The sequence below is a fragment of the Geotrypetes seraphini genome, chromosome 18 (genome assembly GCF_902459505.1).
Source record: "Geotrypetes seraphini chromosome 18, aGeoSer1.1, whole genome shotgun sequence".
NCBI classification, from domain to species: Eukaryota; Metazoa; Chordata; class Amphibia; order Gymnophiona; family Dermophiidae; genus Geotrypetes; species Geotrypetes seraphini.
This window is the reverse complement of record NC_047101.1, coordinates 24,008,854-24,029,463: the sequence shown is the minus strand read 5'-3', so window position 1 is coordinate 24,029,463 and position 20,610 is coordinate 24,008,854. Positions and strand designations below refer to the sequence as shown.

The following is a 20,610-nucleotide window of genomic DNA, read 5'->3' as shown; positions in this document are numbered from 1 at the left end:
TGAGCCAATCAGGGCCTTAGACTCATCCCCAGTGCATCCCAGGATGCATTGGGAAGGCCCACCATTCTATGGCGGTGGGCCTGCTGGCAGGAGTTGAGTGGGCATCCCTCTTGCCGGCCATCAGAGAAAAGTACAGAGGTGTTTGGGGGGTTGTAGCAGGGGGATCATGGGGGGGGGGGGGTTTCAGGGGATGATGGGGCCAGTGGCAGGAGGAAGAGCATCCCTCAGGCTGGAGGGAGTGGGCATCCCTCATGCCGAAGGATGTCTTGGTGGCGGCAGGAGGAATTGGGCACTCCTCCTGTCGCAGACATTCGGGGGGGTGGGGGGGAAGGTCTTCTGGGGTTCTGGCAGGAGGAAGTGGGCATCCTTCCTGATGGCCAACTTTCTGTGTGTGTGTGGGTGGAGGGGACAGGGAGACGAGTTCCCTGCCGTGACTGCTAAACTGATTGCGGCAGGGAGATTCCCTTGCCACAATCAGCTTAGCGGCTGCATCTATGTGAAATGTAGACCAGCATTTCAATGGCCTACATTTTGGGCACCTATCATGGCCCAGTGAGATGCTTAAGGCAACTTCTAGGCAAAACCACGCCCATGCCTAGCCTTGGGTACGCTTAGGTGGCCCTATGCGTCTCCCTAGGCTCACGCAAATGCCTACAATGTAGACTGCCTGCCTTGGGGTGGGTTTTTTAAAAAAATGTGCATCCCGATTGGCTGGTTAGACAGCTATAGGATGCCTACCGCCACCTACAATCAGGAATTTGCCCCTATGTGTATGTTGTAAGCTTCAGTGGTATATCACATTTTAATAAACATAAACACTCAATTTTTCATTGTGTTGAGCAATGCAGCTAAAAATGTTTCACTAAGGGGTCCTTATACTCAGCTGTGTTAGGTGCTAAATAACACAGCTGAGTATAAGGACCCCTTAGTGAAACATTACCAAGTACTGCTTGACCTTGATAAGAAAGTGACAGTACACCACTGACCGCCTTGTGACTAAAAAACATTCATTAGAACTCCACGGTGGCACTATACCAGTTCATACTATATAAACATCACTTTTTTTTTTTAAATAAATAAAATATGGGAATCTGCTGCTGGTGCTTCACAAGGTCGTTCCGATGCTTCTCTAGTTACAAGGCATGAAATCGGGCCGGCGGGGGTTATTCTATTTGCGTGACCAGCACAGCTTTCGAAGCCCCTCGGGGCCAAAGTGGAATGGTGCAGCCGAAAAGAAAAGAATGCTGAGAATTCCAGTGATGGTGCATTTAAGGACTGAAAGTCCAAAATATCTGTTAGTCAATTTTGCATGCATGTGCCCACATAGCACAAATAAATGACCTCATAAAATACTGACTGGCAAGCTGCACCTCCTGTACTTTGCCTTAGATGAATTCTTCAAAGAGGTTGTAAATAAATCCCAATAACTACCTCATCCCAATAACTACCTCATCTCGAGTATTGTGTTCAATTCTGGAGACCACACTACCGAAAAGATGTGTTGAGAATTGAGTCGGTTCAGCGAATGGCTACCAGGATGGTTTTGGGGCTCAGGGATCTCACGTATGAAGAAAGGTTAAAAAAACTGCGGATGTACTCATTGGAGGAGCGAAGACAGAGAGGAGACATGATTGAAACCTTTAAGTATATTACTGGGCGTATAGTGGTGAAAGATGATATCTTCAGTCTTACGGGGCCCTCGGTAACCAGAGGACACTCGCTGAAAATCAGGGGAGGGAAATTTCAGGGTGATGCTAGGAAGTACTTCTTCACCGAAAGGGTGGTCGATCATTGGAACGAGCTGCCTCAGTGGGTGATTGAGGCCAGCAGCGTGTTAGATTTCAAGAGGAAATGGGATATTCATGTGGGATCTCTAGGAGAGTAAGAATCAGGGAGTGGGTCATTGGTATGGGCAGACTCGATGGGCTATGGCCCTTTTCTGCCGTCAATTTCTATGTTTCTATGTTTCTATAAATCCTATATAATAAAACCATAAGCGCACATGCGCACTTAGGGTTACGAGTTCCCTGCCGCCGTGGTGTGTGATCCGTGGCCGTGTTCCATTTTAGAACCCGGCGGCAGGGAACATTCTGACCACTCCCCTCCTCCCGCCCTCACTCACCATTTGGCCAGGCAAGCTCTGTCCCTGCCCGTGTTCTCGGCAGGGAACACACCTCCCGCCCTCACTCGCTGCTGCTGCCGATCCTCCTCTTCAGAGCAGCCTGTTCTGCCCTCACTCGCCGCCGCCGCTGCTGCCGCTGATGCTCTTCTAAAGAGCAGCCTGCGATGGTGGCCGGCTTTAGCGAACCTCGCAAGCTGCTCTCCAACTTCGGTAGCACGTTCCCTCTGACGCACGGGATCGCGTCAGAGGGAACGTGCTACCGAGTTGGAGAGTGCCCTGCGAGGTTCGCTAAAGCTGGCTACCACGATCGCAGGCTGCTTTGAAGAGGAGCAGGCCAGAAGATGCCGGGATGGAAGGAAGGTAAGAAGTGGATCAATACCGGGGGCCAGGGGGAGACAGAGAGATAGGGAGAGATAGGGAGAGGGAAAGGGGGCTGATTTGGGGGAGAGGTGTGCTGGGGACAGACAGTTTTGCTCTGGGGGGGGAAGACAGAAGGGGCCATGGAGAGATAGGGTGAGGGAAAGGGGGCTGATTTGGGGGGAGGGGTGTGCTTGGGGCAAACAGCTTTGCTCTGGGGGGGGAAGACAGAAGAGGGCCATGGAGAGACAGGGAGAGGGAAAGGGGGCTGCTTTAGAGGGAGGGGTGTGCTTGGGGCAAACAGCTTTGCTCTGGGGGGAAAACAGAAGAGGGCCATGGAGAGACAGGGAGAGGGAAAGGGGGCTGCTTTGGGGGGAGGTGTGTGCTGGGGGCAGACAGCTTTGCTCGGGGGGGAGGGGAAGACAGAAGGACACAGACAGCGGCCAAGGAGAGAGAGATAAAGAAACACAGTCAGACAAACACATCTATTCTAGCGCCCGTTAATGTAACGGGCTTAAAGACTAGTACATAAATAAAAGACCATGCCATTTTCCCTCATATAGGGTTACCAAACATCCGGATTTCCCTGGACATGTCCGAGGGTCCGGACAGTTTTTCAAAACCCGGCACTTTGTCTGGGTTTTGAAAAGCTTCTCAACAACATCGTGTCGGGAAGGGGCGTTCGCGGACGCAATGCGGTGACATCACGCTCGTGTGATGTCATTGTGTCGCATCCACGCATGCGTGGATGCCATCTGGGGGTGGAGCTGGGGGCAGAACAGGGCGTGACAGAGGCAGCACTGTCCTGTGGGTGTGGCCCTGGGTCCGGATTTTCCCGAAGGAAAATCAACCCTACCCCCATACAATGTTTGCCATACATTGTCATTCTGTCACCATTCTTGTCATTCTAGGCTACACAACACTATGGGCTCCTTTTACTAAGCCGCGTTAGCGTTTTTTAGCGCACGCGCTAAACCCCGTGCTACGCGGCTAGAACTAACGCCAGCTCAATGCTGGCATTAGCGTCTAGCACACATGGCAATTTAGCGCATGCGCTATTCCGTGCATTAATGCCCTAACGCGGCTTAGTAAAAGGAGCCCTATGTTTTATTAAAATTTGTTCTACTGCTTGATCATACGACAGGGCCAAGCGGTTTGCAGTGAAAATTCAGTCTAGAAAGAACTCCAATTGTAATAGGAAAGACCTCCTAACATACAAACAACCTCTCTGCTCAGCAAGAAAGGAAGAATGGCTAATAAAAATCTCTCCATTGCAATACAATCAGGTTTCATTACCATCATCCAGCATAGACTATTAAAAAGCTTCTCGAGTCCTGCAAATGGCTTCACTGCTTTCCCACTCTGCCTTGATAGATTGCCAAAAGACATCTACGGATTGCAGTTTTCTAGTGGCCTGTACTTGATTAAGACTGGGCTACCATGCGATAGAGAGCTATCATAACCTACAAGCAGAAGAAAACGCCTTCTCTGAAAGGAGAAACTGAAAGGAGACAAGTTTAGAACCAATGCCAGGAAGTTCTTCTTCACCCAGAGAGTGGTGGACACATGGAACGCGCTCCCGGAGGTTGTGATAGGGCAGAGCACGCTACAGGGATTCAAAGAAGGATTGGATAAATTCCTGAACGATAGGGGGATTGAGGGGTACAGATAAAAGTAGAGATAGGTTAGGAAGAGTATAGATAGAAGAAAAAGGGGGATCATAGGGCTATGTCAAGGAACACCGGACAGGTCATAGACCTGTTGGGCCGCCGCAGGTGCGGACTGCTGGGTGCGATGGACCTCTGGTCTGACCCAGCGGAGGCAACTTCTTATGTCTTATGTTCTTATGAGGCATAAAAGGATATAGGTGACTAAAAATTATGCCAGGTGTACACCTGGTAGGGCCTCCGCGTGTGCGGATCGCCGGACTAGATGGACCGAAGGTCTGATCCGGAGATGGCGCTTCTTATGTTCTTATGTAGCTTACAGGAAAACACAGCAAAGATGACCAGGGGTGCTAAGAACTTTATCGATTCCAAAAGACCCAACACGTACGTTCCTCGGCCAACCTGATTGTGCTGGTGTGAAGGTTTTATTGGAAAACAGCAGAGGAACTGGACAAGTGTTAAATAATTTGGTGCGGTTTATTGGCGAGTCAAACGCAGACTCTTAAGTTTGGACTGAACGCATTCATAATTGGGCAGTATTTAGTTTTGATGGAACACATGCAAAGCAAGGACCCACTGATGTAGGCCGGTTGGCCAATAAACCTTTAAATTTTTTGTGAATCACACTAAACTTGCATAAACTTTTGGCTAAAGCACAAGTTAATATATCCAAATGAATATAATAGAGAACTACGAACGATCTCAAGTGCTCACAGCTAAAAGCCTGATGTATGTTTCAAGCTAATAGCCACAGGGTGAGCTATCATTGATCTTGTGTGTTCTCTTTTTCAATTTTTTGAGTATTTATATATTTTTTAAAATTTTTTCTTTCGAGTCTTTATTTGAGCTTATATACTGGTCTTCATTAATTTATTTAACAGTATTTTCCCTTTGAAAGTAGAATCTATGAAGTACTTAGCTTCACAACTTAGCTTCACGACGGAAGATCTCCATTTCACTCATACATTTCGCTCAGGCTTTTAGCTGTGAGCGCTTGAGATTGTTCGTAGTTCTCTATTATATTCATTTGGATATATTAACTTGTGCTTTAGCCAAAAGTTTATGCAAGTTTAGGCCGGTTGGCCAAAACACGTACATGTCGGGTCCTTTTGAGTCAATAAAGTTTTTTAACACCCTTGGTCACCTTCGCTGTGTTTTCCTGAGCTACCATAACCTACCATGAGGTAATGATTTCATGAGTATTGCAAATGCATGAGAGTCTATAAAACCCTATGGAAAAGCAAGGGAAAAACCTTTCCATATTTAAATAACTCTAATTCAAAAGTATATAGGATTTAAACATTAACAGCTTTTTTTTTTCTTTTTGCTAAAAAAAAAAACAATGTCCTCTAACGAGTTTATTTCCATTCTAGATATTACAGTATTTACTCAGAGATGGCAGTCATATCCTTTCCTCTACTAACCACTCATAACTTTCTGCGGCACTTAAGCTTGCTGCTGAAAAGATTAAACCATTATTTCTTGTCTATTTGCCCAAGCGTTCCCTTCCCCCATGACCAGCCTGCAAATATTTCAGTGGTATGCAGGGGTTAGCAGTTTTGTCAGGCAAAGAACATCTCTCCCAGTCAAAGCTCTGTGCATTATAATCCCACACAGAGATTGAAGTGAGACTTCCACAGTGTACATCAACCAATTGACCATGCCATCTAAAAAAAAAAAACCTCTCTGCCCTACAATAAATTTAACAATATTCAATTAGGTTACATTCTGGATCCCTGAAATCTGAGAGGCTACAGCAAAAGAGCATTGGCCACTGAATAAGTCCAAGGAACATTTTTCTGCCTTGATGCCTCTCAGCCTGGTGTTGAAATACACTGGGTTATTTCATTATTGTGAAATATTATTCACCAAAAATTGTTTTGATGTATTCCTCTAAAGAAGATCCTTCTACTCTGAAAATGAAGAAACCTTATTTTCTGCACAAACAAATTCTTATAGAAAAATCTAGCGGCCTCGTACAAACCACAGGAAAATATTCTTAAGAGAGAGAGATTATTCCTCTCTCTTCTGGCTTCAGTTCACAAAAACCCACAAGCAAACATACTTTTGTATAAATAAGACAGTGTGTCTGGCCAGTTAAAGCAATTCCTATATGAATATAGCAATTTAATGGTGCCAATTGCTATGTCCCAGTAGCACGGTTTCGGTTGGAGATCTTGTATGCAGCTGAAGCAGTCGGAAACGAACCGAGATTAAATCCAAGGAAGAGCATTAACTAGTGTACATTATGCTGGCACAAGTTTCAGCAGATCCAGTGTTTTGCAGCTAAGAATCTTATGCATCCACTGAACTGAAGTTCCCCTTCTTTAGTTGGCCAACAAAATTATAGTAACTGACAGAAAAGTCCCAAAACTCATTTTTGCACGGATGCCTTTGGTGACAGATAACGAACCCTATTTTGGACATAAATGTGAAGGTTGCTGTTCATTGCCAAGATGCATGAATGTTTTCTTGTATGAACGGTTTGCTTCTCTATGATTTAAATTGAGTTCCTTCCTAAGATTTAATTTTTATTGTTCATCGCCTTGAATTGTTTTGCAGAAAATGTGATTCGACAAATCTGAATCAACCACAAACCGTACTTGTAAATCAAAACTTAATTGCAAATCAAAGCCCTTTTTTCATGTCAATTTTGATCAAGAATTCCAGGAGAGACCTGCTCATTGTTACAGAGTCTCCTTTATTTCTGCCTTGTTTTATTTTATTCACATCTGAGATTTTGGGGAACTGTATTAGAGTTTGTCATCAATGAAGATTTATGGCTAACAGAGATGCGAGGCTACAAAAAGAAGCATCGCTCAAATCATATCCCCGATGCAGCGGGTTTGAAGCCAGTCCCGCGAAACGCAGGCCTCGTTGGAAGATTATAACGAAATTTAAGCAACGGCTGCGGTTTTGAAAAAGAGCGAATCTGAATGAACTTGAGCTAAGTGCTCTATGGGGTTCTTTTGCAAAGGCGCGGTAGTGGTTTAACGTGCGGAATACCGTGCGTTAAACCGCCTGCCGCGCTGGTACCTAGCGCCTCCATTGACGAGGCATTAGGATTTCAGGCTGCCGCGGGGGATAGCGCGTGATGAAATGTCCGACGCGCTAATCCCCGTAGAGCGCCTTGATAAAAAGGAGCCCTAGAAGAATTCTTCGAATCATATTACAATATGTTGAAGTATCTAAGGAGCTGAAGCATTTAAAACACAGGAGCACTTGCAATGAATCAATCAAGGAATGAATGAACGTATGAACATATGAATTGCAACTAGATGAATTGAAATGAATTGAAGCATCAAATGTACTTAAAATCGAATTGAAATATTTATAATATAGAAGCACATGTAAGGCACTGTATTGCATTTAGCACTATTTTTATTGATAGTTCCGAGTATCAAATTGGCAGATGGATGTGTGTAGAGAGAATTTCAAATTAGAAAACTAAGAAGCATTTTTATATTAAGATTTTTTACATTAGAATTTTAAAATTGTGAATGAAATAAATAGTGGATAAAAATGGATTAAATTAATGAATAAAAGGGAGGATAATAGTAATAAAATCAATTTAGCAATCAAAATTACTGTATTTTCACGCATATAACGCACGCGTTATACACGATTTTTACAAACTGTGCATAACCGTGCGCGTTATACGTGTGAGCGCGTTATCCCCTTTTTTTTTACACAGTTCCCCCCCCCGACGTCCGATTCACCCCGCAGGACCGCTCGCATCCCCACCCCGAAGGACCGCTCGCGCTCGAACCCGCACCCGCACCCCCACCCCGAAGGACCGCTTGCACCCCCACAGCCTCCCCACCCCCCCATCATGTAGAAGCTGCCTACCGTCGTCCTGTTGCTTCCTCTGCCGGCGGTCCTGCCCCTTCTCTTAGCCCTGCGTCTACGCTGCTTCCTCTTCCGGCGGTCCCGCCCTTTCTCTGATGTCAGAGTGGGGGTGCGAGCGGTCCTTCAGTGTGGGAGTGCGGGTGCGTGTTCGAGCACGAGCGGTCCTTCGGGGTGGGGGTGCGAGCGGTCCTGCGGGGGGGGGGGTGAATTGGACGTGGGGGGGGCATCAGGCTTTCAGGATGGGGACAGGACTTCAAGGGGGGACCGGACTTCAAGGGGGAGAGGAGAGTCGGGGCGAACTAAAGGAGAGTCGGGCAGCGACGGGAGAGTCGGGGCGGCATGCGCGGTATACGGGTGTGCGCAGTATATAAAAATTTATTTACATAAATTACAGTTTCCCGCGCGCTATACCCATGTGCGCGTTTTACACGGGTGCGCAGTAGAGAATGACACGGTGAAAAAATTGGTCACCGTCACCGCCCCGTCCCCGTCTCACCATCCTCTGCACCGCCCCGTCACCGCCACTGCCACCCCATTCACCGCCCCGTCACCGCCACTGCAACCCCATTCACCGCCCCGTCACCGCTGCATACATAAAAGCCTCAAACGGGTACGATTTTATATACTTTTCTTTATTTACGTATAAAGGAAACATTCTTTAAAACTTTAAAACTTAGTTAAATATTAGTTAATAACTATACAAAAACAAAACACGCAGAGAAAAAATTAATTAATATAAATTCTCAAAACTGACACATTTTGATCACTAAATTTAAAATAGTTATTTTTCATACAATTTTTCAATCACTAATCTTCCACCACCCCTGGGGCTAGCAATGCACAGACATAAAACTACACAGTCTTACATGCAAAGGGGTTGGAAATAAAATAATCTTATTGGCTTTGCACTCTGATTAAAAAAAAAAAAAGAACCAGCTCAGTGCTGCAAGAGTAGCCCAGCCAGACTTCAGCACGGAGCTGGTTTTTTTTTTTTTTTCACACAAACAGTCCTACTAGAAACCTCTAATGTGGCTTAGTAAAAGAGACCCTAAAAGCAAATAATCTCACCTGCATCAGAGCAAATGAAAATTTCAGCATGAGAATGTGTATGCTATTGGAAAGAGTAGCTCAGCCAGACCTCAGCACGGAGCTGGTTTTTTTTTTTACACAAACATTCCTTTCCTTACCTCAGCTTGTAACCGACGAAGTTTTCAGGTTTTCAAAAAGCTGCGAAATCCAAATCCTCTGCTCGGCTCCGAAATCACAATCGCTACTGCTGCACTACAAGCCATTAAATATCATGTGCGGCAGTAGCGATTGGTCCCCTACTTTGATCTGACAAATGAGGAGCCAGTATATTGGGGGGCGGAGTCAATGCGGCAACGTGCAAGTTGGATCGAGAGTTGGAGGAGACAGACAACATGGCGGAGACATCAAACACCCGGTCACGAACACGGTGAAACACAGGTAAATAGCGGTTCCTAGAAGGGGGTACATTGGCCTGCGGGGACAAATCTTTTCACCGTTTTTGCGGGCGGTGAAAACTTTTGTCCCCGTGTCTGCGGCGATTTGGCTATGGAGTCTCCATAACCCGCAGTCAAACCGCAGCCACGCCGCGGCTCACTGCGGGGATCGCTCCCCGTGTCATTCTCTAGTGCGCGGTATATGAGTGAAAATACGGTAATTATTTATTTGGTAGGGAGGTGGGCTTCAAGCCTGTGATGTTAAAAGGAGTGCAAGAAAAGATGGTTTCTCTTTCTTGAAGAAATCCCAAACACGGAAAGATTTGCTCCGTTATCTGAGGCTTGTCCCTACATATAAAATACAGTGAGAATTTGAATTCAATTACTCATCTAATCTACAATCCACAGTCCGGTTTAACATAAGAACAAAAGCCATGCCTCTGCTGGCTCAGACCTGAGGTCCATCATGCCCAGCAATCCGCTCACGCGATGGCCCATCAGGTCCAGGACCTGTATAGTAGCCCTCTATCTATACCCTTCTATCCCCTTTTCCTTCAGAAAATTGTCCAATCCCTTCTTGAACTCCAATACCTTACTCTGTCCTATCACTCCCTCTGGAAGTGCATTCCAGGTGTCCACCACCGTTGGGTGAAGAAGAACTTCCTAGCATTGGTTCTGAATCTGTCCCCTTTTACTTTTTCCGAATGCCCTCTCGTTCTTGTAGTTGTCGAAAGTTTGAAGAATCTGTCCCTCTCCACTTTCTCTATGCCCTTCTTGATCTTGTAAGTCTCTATCATATCCCCTCTAAGTCTCCGCTTCTCCAGCAAAAAAAAGCCTCAATCTCTCTAATCTTTCAGCGTATGAAAGGTTTTCCATACCTTTTATCAAACGTGTTGCTCTCTTCTGAACCCTCTCGAGTATCGCCATATCCTTCTTTAGGTACGGCGACCAATATTGGATGCAGTACTCCAGATGCGGGTGTACCATCGCCCGATACAATGGCAAGATAACTTCTTTCATTCTGCTTGTAATACCTTTCTTGATTATTCCTAGCATTCTATTTGCTTTCATAGCAGCCGCTGCGCATTGTGCCGACGGCTTCATTGTCATGTCCACTATTATCTCCAAGTCCCTTTCTTGGGAACTCTCACTCAATAACAGTCCTCCCATCGTGTAGCTGTACCTCGGATTTCTGTTTCTTACGTGTAAGACTTTACATTTCTCTACATTGAACTTCATCTGCCATCTCGTCGCCCAGTCCCCTAGTTTGTTCCGGTTCCTTTGTAAATCTTTGCAGTCCTCTTTAGTCCTAGCCCCATTAAATAGCTTGGTGTCATCTGTGAATTTTATTACTTCGCTCTTCGTCCCCGTTTCTAGATCATTTATAAATACATTGAATAGCAGCGGTCCAAGCACCGATCCCTGCGGAACACCACTCGTGACCTTCCTCCAGTCTGAATAGTGGCCCTTCACTCCTACCCTCTGCTTCCTGCCCGCCAACCAATTCCTGATCCATCTGTGTATGACTCCTTCCACCCCATGGTTCTTTAGTTTCCGAAGTAGGCGTTCATGGGGTACCTTGTCAAAGGCTTTTTGGAAGTCTACGTATACAATGTCTATGGGGTCCCCTTTGTTCATCCATTTGTTAATTCCTTCGAAGAAGTGCAACAAGTTCGTCAGGCACGATCTTCCCTTGCAGAAGCCATGTTGGCTTGTTTTCATAAGTTTATGCCTCTCTAGATGCTCCTCGATGCTATCTTTTATCAGCACTTCCGCCATTTTCCCCGGAATCGAGGTCAGACTTACCGGTCTGTAGTTCCCTGGGTCACCTCTCGATCCCTTTTTACAAGATGGGCGTAACATTGGCTATCTTCCAATCCTCCGGGATCACACCTGTTTTCAGGGATAGATTACAAACCTGCTGTAGTAGTTCCGCTATTTCCTCCTTTAGTTCTTTCAATACTCTAGGGTGGATTCTGTCCAGGCCCAGCGATTTGTCAGTTTTTAATTTTTCTATCTGCCCTGTGTACGTCCTCAAGGCTTACTTCCATGGATGTTAATTTTTCTGCTTGGTCACCTTTGAAGATTTGTTCAGGTTCCGGTATGTTGGATGTGTCTTCTTTTGTAAATACTGATGAAAAGAACATGTTTAGTCTTTCCGCCACTTCTTTCTCTTCCTTAACCACTCCCTTCCTATATCCGTCATCCAGCGGTCCCACCTCCTCCCTAGCCGGCTGCTTCCCTTTAACATATCTGAAGAACGGTTTGAAATTTCGGGCTTCCCTGGCTAGCCTCTCTTCATATTCTCTTTTTGCTTTTCTAACCACGAAGTGACATTCTTTTTGATACTTCCTGTGTTCTTTCCAGTTCTCCTCGATTTTGCCCTTTTTTCCATTTCTTGCATGAATTCTTCTTATCCCCTATCGTTTTCTTCACTTCTTTAGTTATCCACGCCGAGTCTTTGCTTGTTTAATGTTTGCTTATTATATATATATTTATCCAGTAGAATAACTATTTATTTCTAATTTTTTTTATTTTAATATGGGCCTTATTTACCATAAAACACCACAAATAATACCCATTGAATCAAAGGACATTAGAGAATAAGAGGTGAAGACTTAAATGAACTTAACCAAATAGCCGACCCTGCTACCTGGATAAGTCCAACTAAGACAGATATACAGCGGCACCATCCAGATAGTGCTCCTGCATAATCGTAACGACCACCTCAGCACTATGGGCCTGATTTTATAAAAGGCACCTACTGCATGTCAATCAAAGTTAGGCACTGTTCAAAATTAGGCACTGTTTGTAGAATGGCACCTAACTCAAGTTAAGTACCAGTAGGTATCTACAACTGTGACAGGGTGGAGTACCGGTCAAGGGCCAGCAGAGGGAGTCCAAGCAGTGGAGCTCATGGAGAGAGCTTGAGCCATGGTAATGTGGAGCTAATCTGCATAGAGCTGCTAGTGTTGCTGGGTTGTCCACTCACCCTAAGTGCACTGTGGTGCTGAAAAGAACAGCTCCCAGCACAGAACGCTCAGAAAACAAGAAACTGCTTTGGGAACTGGGCAATCTTTGGCCTAATTCCTAGTAAACCCTCAAGACCACTGCTGTTTGGAGCTGATATGGGGCCCAGTACAATAGAGTAGAGTGGCCAGGCTGACCAGTCCTGACAGAGGGGACTGGTGTAGCGGAGAATGGAAGTCTGGTGGTGGAAGGATCCATGGGGACATATACACTGAAGAAAAGAGCTGAAAATGTAGCTGGGAACCTGGTAGAGCCTGGATTTGAGGGGCTTAGGCTTGACAACCAGAGGTGGGCCTGGTGAAGAAAGATTCAGACGAGTCCTCAGTGCATGTATTGGCAAGAAGATGAGTGAGGGGCTGGGAGAGCCCTTAGTGTTTGTGTGCTGGATAAGACTGGGCGACGGAACAACTAGGAGTCCTTGGTGCGTGTGTCAGCAAGAAGACTGAGGGGCTGGGAGAGCCCTCAGTGTGTGTACTGGATAAGACGACAGTGACAGAGAGCTGGGAGATTCCAAGGACCCTGGGAGCATTGACCACTCCTTAAAAAAAGCCACAAATGCGGTTTTTCGCCTGTCAAAGGGCAGGAGAGGACAGCTGGAGTGCCGGCGGGTGAAGAAAATCACTCACAGTCTGCTTTGACCGCCTCTTCCTGCAGTAAAGTCTGGCTACACCAATCAGGACCTGCTTTGACCGCCTCTTCCTGCAGTGAAGTCTGGCTACACCAATCAGGACCTGCTTTGACCGCCTCTTCCTGCAGTGAAGTCTGGCTACACCAATCAGGACCTGCTTTGACCGCCTCTTCCTGCAGTAAAGTCTGGCTACACCAATCAGGACCTGCTTTGACCGCCTCTTCCTGCAGTGAAGTCTGGCTACACCAATCAGGACCTGCTTTGACACACAGCTCCTGATTGGTGTAGCCCAACTTTACTACAGGAAGAGACAGTCGGAGCCAGACCATGAATGAGGGAGTCCACGATTCGTGAACCGCAAATTTGCGGAGGAACCCTGTACTAGCTTAACAGTGCCTAACATTGGATACCATTTACTTAATCTGGCCCCAAATTTTAAATTAATTTCCCAGAAAAGCTAGATTTGACACTGGTCTATAAGCAAGTACAGTTGACTCCGCTTAAGTGCACGCCCTTCGGACCAGGTCTCCATGTGTGCTTAAACAGAGTGGAGTGGGGGTAGGGTAGGGAGAGGCTGTAGCTAAGCCGGCTCAGTTTAAATATGGCGCGTGGGCTGCTGGAGCCTAAAGTACAGGAAAGCTATGCCCTACTGCTTGAGTGGAAGTGGAGCACTCACTTTCCCAGCTGTCCCAGCGCTTAAGCTACCGTGTGAAGCCTAGCCGTTCCGAGTCAGAACGCGATTGCATTTAACCGGAGTGAACGTAAGGTGAAAGAACAGAGGTTGGACCTATGACATCAGTGCGCATAAGCGGATTGTGTGCTTATCCGAATTGCAAATATATGGAGTTTACGTCCATTGACTTTAATGTAAAAAAAAAAGCAAACGGGACCGTTGATGGTAGGCTGCGGATAACCGAAACGAGCCCAATGGGCACAAGAAAGCTGACATCATCTCCAGTTCTCCTTTCATTTGCCTGGGTGGATCTGACTCCAATGATGGAGGCAGGTGATACAAATATGCAAAGCCAATACCACCATGTGCCAAGAAAACCCGACATGACCATGTTTTAGTACATGCTGTCCTCGGGGGGTAAAAATTCTTAGGATGCCTAAACTAATATCAATTGGTGCTGCCACAATGTTCAATGTCTTTTACGCGATTGGGAAAGTGTATTTCTACAGACACTTTTCCAAAATTTTCCTGTCCTCACAGCTCCATAAAATCCCAAAGTGACTATGGCACTGGATTGAACAGCGTGTGAAAATGGTTTTCTTATAACAGTAAAAGCCTTGGTCACCCACCCTATTTCTGCTCTGTACAGGACTTTAAAAAAAACACCAAAAAACCCCCCAAAACTTTAAACTAAAACTAAACTAAACTAAACCTTAGCTTTATATATACCGGGCCATCAACCAGAGGAAGCTCGACACGGTTAACAATAATTATTAAAGACATGCTAAAATTGCAAGGAGATTAATTTTCAAAATGTTTAGCAAATAGAAAAGCTTTTAAAGATTTACGGAAGGACATCTAATCTACGATTTATTTATTAAAAAATTTCTATACCGCATACAACCATGCGGTTTCCATATCACATGCATAAAATCTTGTTTCACTCCGATTATCACATATAACATAGGCATGTCTAAACAACATCATTAATCGTCCCTGTTATAAACAGGGATAGAGCGCAAATTCAATCAATTCAGAAATGCAAGCAAGCTTTAAATCATACATTACTGTCAAAAAAATTCTAAAAGGCGATTATCAACTAAAATATACTTTAGCATAGGAAGGCATTGAGTTTTCAGCATTTTCTTAAAATTCATCCTCCCCATACAAAAGTGCAGGATCCCAGGCAAGGCATTCCATAGTTCTACGCCAGCCACAGACATCATTGTTGCTCCGATCCTAGCATGCATAGTCGACATTCTACCCTCCAAACTTAATTTCATCCCATTTATGTCTCTAAGCTCTCTTCTCGGTTTATAGATCTCAAAGAATTCTTGTAAGATCTTTGGGGAAGCAGGATACAATGTCTGATTTGCGAGTCGCTCTAGGCCTAAATAAATTCAAGGTGATGTACAATTCAAGAATTGGCAAAAGATGGAAGAAATGGGTGAGGAGATATAGCAGGGGGGGGAGAAGTCCCCTATAGAGAAGTACTGAGGAGATATTCGAAATACAATTTACATTGGAGGGGAGGAAATCTGAGAGTGAGTTCCCGTAGTCTCTCGAGACTACGACGGGAACTCCCCACAGCCATTTTCTATTGGCGATCTACACGGGGCAGGAGTGTAGTAAGATCGCTCCTGCCCCGAAAGCCCGCTAGACCATCAGGTAAGGCCAGGACGCCAAGGGGAAGGCTAAACTGTGTGTGTGTGGGGGGGGGTTCTTTTATTCCCCCTCCCCCAAAAATCGCAAATATGTGAAATCGCGATTGCCGAACCCGCGAATGGGGAGGGGGAAGTGTATATTGCGTCGAAGAGGAGAGTCTTTCGTTTCTTTTGAAACTTGAGATAACAGGGTTTCGTTTAGCTCAGGGGTGTCCAATGTCGGTCCTCGAGGGCCGCAGTCCAGTCGGATTTTCAGGATTTCCCCAATGAATATACATGAGGTCTATTTGCATGCACCGCTTTCATTGTATGCTAATAGATCTCATGCATATTCATTGGGGAAATCCTGAAAACCCGACTGGATTGCGGCCCTCGAGGACCAACATTGGACACCCCTGGTTTAGATGGTCATTGGGAGGCTGTTCTTATATGATATAGAAGGGGGTCGGTTTAAAAATATTGAACTTCTATTTTTAGAAAATGAAAGAGAAGTGGGGAATATGGTAGAAATGTCTTGTCCGGAACCTGGAGCCCTCCCAGTTCTTGCAGGCCTGTGTCAGTGAAGTGGCTTAATACAAGCAGAAGCCAGGTTCCGTGTGTCATCTGACCTTTATAGTTGCCCCTCGTTTGCTGACGCACTCTGACCTGGGCCTTCTACTGTCTGCTCAGTCAACCCCACGGCAGCCTCTGCCCTCCACACCACCCTTTAGCTTTCGAGCGGAATGGGTGTCACAGTGCAACAAGGGATTAAAGAAAGACGTTCTTGAAATGTGGTTGAGACAAGGGCAGCAGGATCAGAGCATCGACAACTGGTGTGAAGGTTAACTGTCCTACAATAGGTTGTAAGACAACATCTGTCAGCTGCAGTATCTGTAACAGCTGAGATGGGGGTCTAGCATGACAGCTGATGTTATCTTGCCTCCGTCTTATTTCCTTCTTTATTCAATTTTTTATACCGTTCTCCCAGGGGAAATCAGAATGGTTTATATGAATTTATTCAGGTACTCAATCATTTTTCCCTGTTTGTCCTGGCGGGCTCATAATCTATCTAATGTACCTGGGGCAATGGGGGGGGATTAAGTGACTTGCCCAAGGTCACAAGGTGCATCATGGGTTTGAACCCCCAACCTCAGGGTGCTGAGACTGTAACTTTAACCACCGCATAAGAACATAAGAATAGCCTTACTGGGTCAGACCAATGGTCCATCGAGCCCAGTAACCTGTTCTCACGGTGGCCAATCCAGGTCCCTAGTCTGGCCAGAACCCAAGGAGTAGCAACATTCCATACAGAATCTCAAAGAATAGCAAGATTCCGAAATCCCAAAGCGTAGCCACGTTCCATGCTTCCAATCCAGGGCAAGCAGTGGCTTCCCCCGTGTCTTTCTCAATAACAGACTATGGACTTTTCCTCCAGGAACATGTCCAGACCTTTCTTAAAACCAGCGACACTATCTGCTCCTACCACAACCTCTGCACCACACTCTTCCGCCTATCTCTTTCTGCCTCTTATTTCTTCTCTCTACTTTTGTGAATCCTTTGATAATTTGTCCTTTTCTCTGTTTGTCTTTTTATCACTTTTTCTCCATTTCAGTCCGATATCCTGCCTCTTCTTATAATAATATATGGATAGTTTACATTAATTTATTCAGGTACTCAAGCATTTTTCCCTGTCTGTCCCGGTGGGCTCACAATCTATCTATTGTACCTGGGGCAATGGGGGGATTAAGTGACTTGCCCAGGGTCACAAGGAGCAGCGTGGGTTTGAACCCACAATCCCAGGGTGCCGAGCCTGTAGCTTTAACCACTGTGCCACACACTGTCTGTTCTAAATTCTACATTGATGAGGAATTAGGGCTTACTATGGTGCCTCTTTTGCCATATGGGCCATTGAAGTGACATCTTCGTGCAAGGAGCCATGTGATTCATGCGGCCTAATAAGTTTTTAGAAATAACACAGAAAGGAGAATAACGTTGGGATTGTCTGGAGCTTATCCATTCTCATCGCTCGCCTCCAACTCTAGTCCACTCCTTTTATTCCAGGTTTGTTTTTTTTTTTTTAATACTTTATTTCAATTTGTTCTATACATCAGTGGTTCCCAATCCTGTCCTGGAGGACCACCAGGCCAGTCGGGTTTTCAGGCTAGCCCTAATGAATATGCATGGAGCATATTATATGTAGATCTCTCTCATGCATATTCATTAGGGCTATCCTGAAAACCCGACTGGCCTGGTGGTCCTCCAGGAGAGGGTTGGGAACCACTGATATAGACCAGGGGTAGGGAACTCCGGCCCTCGAGAGCCGTATTCCAGTCGGGTTTTCAGGATTTCCCCAATGACTCTGCACTGAAAGCAGTGCATGCAAATAGATCTCATGCATATTCATTGGGGAAATCCTGAAAACCCGACTGGCATACGGCTCTCAAGGACCGGAGTTCCCTACCCCTGATATAGACCATCAAGGAATACAAGAAGTTCTCACTTATTTGCCTATCCCAGGGGGTAGGCAATTCCGGTCCTCAAGAGCCGGAGCCAGGTCAGGTTTTCAGGATATCCACCATGAATATGTATGAGATGGATTTGCATGCACTGTCTACTTGAGATGCAAATCTATCTCATGCATATTTATTGTGTATATCCTGAAAACCTGACCTGGCTCTGGCTCTCAAGGACTGGAATTACCTACCCTTGGCCTATCCTAAGCCAAATGGTGTCTGACATAAGACCTTCTTTGATAGGACCTTAGCGTTTCAGGCAGGTAAACTGCAATTCTGGCTTGGTGAATGTATTCATCAAGCCATGTCCTATTGTTTTTATCGAAAATTAGTCAAGTCTTCTCTGTTTGTCAAATTTATTACTTAGTTGGGTATTTTTAAGATTGTAATCATATTTTTAGCTTTTATTGTAAGATTTTATTTTCACGGTATGAATGTATTTCACCGATTGTTCTTATGGTTATGGCGGTATAAAAGAATAAATTTATTGTTATTAACATGAAAACAATTGTCAGATTCACTCAAAAACGACCCAACTGCGAATTCGGGTTTGCAATTTTACCAAGTCATGGCTCCTGTAAAGAGAATCACGGGTTTGAAATTTTCCTTACAGATCTCCCAGAACTAATTAATTAAGAAGGGAAGGGGAAAAAAGCGGGGGGGGGGGGGGGTAGAACGGAAAAAGAGCTGCAAAACCTACGAGGTAATCACACCACAACTTTTACCAGAAACTGTCCCTTCTGGTTTTCTCAGAACCATTTTCAGCTTGACCGAGAAACGCGAGGAAAGAAGGGGAAAGCCAGCAGCGCGCCCCCTAAAGGAGGGTGAGGGAAAGGTGAGAAGTCTTGTCATTATTAGCAGCCAGAAAGGATCCGCTCTACACGTGTGCAACTTGGCTTACCTGGACTCTTCTGAAACCTGAAATCGTTGTGTTCACCTCCCCTCTCGCCTCTGCCTGTGTGGTTCTTCTTGATGTCTTAAGCCAAGCTTAACAATCTGAAACGCTTTCCCTTTTATAAAAGGAGAGCTGGTGCTGCCTCTGCCAAAGCCCCCTCCAGCCTTCCTCCCTGCATCATCAACCCGGGCATCCAGACGAGGGAAAGCGCTCCGTTTTTTTTCAGCTAGGTCTCGCTGAATCTCTTTACTTCTGTTCCCAGTAAACAAAACAAACAAACAAAAAGATGTATTCTGGAAGGAGGGGGGAAAGAGGGCAGAGAAATAGCCAACGTCCAAAAAAAAAAAAAAAAGCCAGGAGTGGAAATTCCGCCCGTGTTTTAGTTCCAAATGTTCTTCCTTTTACTTTCTGGGTTGTTGTTTTGTTTTTTTTAGCCCCTGCTGGAGCAAGTTGGGAAGTTGCACGGTTAGTTTCCAACTTCCTCTCGAGCTAGCCGTGGAATAGACGCTTTTGCTGCGGGCGGAGTAAGCGTTGTCACTCGTCGCTCGGCTGCCTCCTAAGGAAAGGGGGCTTCAGGCGAAGCTTGCAGTCGCCGCCGCCCCCCCCCCCCCCTTCTCTGGGCCACTCTCCTCTACCCTGTGTGGATGTGCGAATCTGGTTTCAATTCTGGCCTTTTCCCTTTTTTTTTTTTTCCTTCTTTCTCAGGATATGAGGGGATGTTTAGAAAATCCGGAGCTCACGCCAGCAGCTGAGTCATGGCTTTATTAAAGACCGCCTGTCTTAAAGTGACTCCACAAATTAACCGAAGCCCCCCCCCCCCCCCCCCGCACCTCTCTAAACGGACTAGGCTTGTAGTCAAACCTCAGTAGCCCGTCATTTCTTTTTTTTCTCTGTAAGAGAGCAGCTTTGGTTAGAAAAAGAAATCACTGCTAATTAAGCTAAGGATTGTAAACCGAGTCCAACTTTCCTGGATTGAAGTCTCGGTATATAAAGCCAAGCATTAGATTAGATCAGTGGGCTCAAACTCGTGGCCCTCCAGGTACTATTTTGAGACCCTCAGTATGTTTATTATAGTCATAAAAGTAAAATAAAAGTTTCTTGATCATAAGTCTCTTTAGCTATAAATAACAATATTATTATTAAGACAGCCAAAAAGAAAGATTTATAAACTATAAAGAGTTTTATCTCATGCAAAATTGTCATTTCTTTAATAAGACATTAACTATTTTTTTCTGAGGCCCTCCAAGTACCTACAAATCCAAAATGTGGCCCTGCAAAGGGTTTGAGTTTGAGACCAGTGGCCTATAGGAAGAGGAGATGCAAATGTTAAGAGCCTTAGCCAATAGGGAGAGGAGGAGATAGTGGATGCTCTGGATGAGCCATTTGGCCTTTATCTGCCATCATGTTACTATGTTTCTATAATCATAAAGTTCTATGACATCACAATGCAGGTGTAAAGAGCCTTAGCCAATAGGGAGAGGAGGAGATAGTGGATGCTCTGGATGGGCCATTTGGCCTTTATCTGCCATCATGTTACAATGTTTCTATCATCATAAAGTTCTATGACATCACAATGCAGGTGTAAAGAGCCTTAGCCAATAGGGAGAGGAGGAGATAGTGGATGCTCTGGATGAGCCATTTGGCCTTTTTCTGCCATCATGTTACAATGTTTCTATAACCATAAAGTTCTATGACATCACAATGCAAGTGTAAAGAGCCTTAGCCAATAGGGAGAGGAGGAGATAGTGGATGCTGCGGATGGGCAGACGG

General features: G+C 45.4%; 1 protein-coding gene across 2 annotated transcripts in view; it reads right to left on the bottom strand.

Annotated features, from left to right (window-relative positions):
• Nucleotides 1–19,504, bottom strand: part of PDGFRB (platelet derived growth factor receptor beta) — a 145,709-nt gene extending 126,205 nt beyond the window's left edge. The window contains exon 1 of one of the 2 annotated variants that reach the window (XM_033927260.1): nt 18,847–19,504. The gene's annotated coding sequence lies outside the window, so the exon portion shown is untranslated. Of the gene's footprint in view, nt 1–18,645; nt 18,669–18,846 lie in introns of those variants that run through there. The other variant, XM_033927261.1, reaches the window with a different exon arrangement.
• Nucleotides 19,505–20,610: the final 1,106 nt, after the last annotated feature.